Source organism: Frankliniella occidentalis, unplaced genomic scaffold, assembly GCF_000697945.3.
Source record: "Frankliniella occidentalis isolate FOCC.00 unplaced genomic scaffold, Focc_3.1 Scaffold237, whole genome shotgun sequence".
In the NCBI taxonomy this organism is placed as follows: domain Eukaryota; kingdom Metazoa; phylum Arthropoda; class Insecta; order Thysanoptera; family Thripidae; genus Frankliniella; species Frankliniella occidentalis.
The window spans coordinates 287809-288861 of record NW_026267363.1 but is presented as its reverse complement, the minus strand read 5'-3'; positions in this window follow the sequence as shown (position 1 = coordinate 288861).

The window sequence follows — 1053 nt, the reverse complement described above, 5'->3', positions numbered from 1 at the left end:
TCTCTCTCTCTCTCTCTCTCTCTCTCTCTCTCTCTCTCAAACACTCACACACACGCGCGCGCGCACAAACACACGAGTGTCCATTCAAGTACCACGCTTGCACACCTATACCTCTTCCATTCCAACCTAACCGAGTAAGAGAGGGCGTCGACAACCCCTTTAATAATTGCTGAGGCTTTATCAGCTTAAGGATCTTAACATCTTAACCTATTAACAGATGCATTTTCATTATATTTAGCACTATGGCAATGATTTTTAGTTATGAATGTGTTTAAATTGGTAAAAAGTGCCGACCGCAGCATTAAGAGAGATTTGCCATTGCTGTAATGCCAAATGGCTGTAGTCGCGAGCCATGCCGCCCACCCGCTCCCATACTTGTCATGAAAACAACACACCTTTATCTGCGTGTCACTTTTATTTTTGTCAACAAACGCAAGTCATTCTTTTTATTACGTTTTGGAGGCAAAAGTGTCGATGAATGGCTGGGAGTGGAGGCCTGTCCGTTCAGGGACCCGCATGGGCCGGGCTGGACCACACTGCGCTGTGCCGCGCCGCTCCACGCCACCACACCCGTCGTGCAAAACCAGATTGAAAGCGGCATCTGGGTTGGTTTGGATTGGCCCGGTGGCACGGGAATTCGCCGGAATGTCCGCCAGAAGCATTTCGTACCCTGCCGCGCCCCGCCGGATCCCTCCGTGGAGTTTTGTTTCCATGCGTCGCGTTGTCGCCTCCATACACTGAAACTGCTTAATAACGCTTATTGTCTATTACTTAAGGACGCTGAGCGTGTTTCAAAAGTGCCATGGTTTCGACCCATATTTCTCCAACAAACGTATGTCCAAAAAAGTCAATTGAATTTCGGTCTATTTTCAGAATATATAGTTTTCGCGTCAAAATATCTTTAAATAAAAAAGTTGATTTTTTTGGACATACGTTCATTGACACGATTACCAATGTATTTAACTGAAAGTCCTTTTAAGTGTTCACATTTGAGCTCCCAAACCGTACCACATGTAGCATCGTGTGCTCGGAAATTTGACGGGAATAAATAAT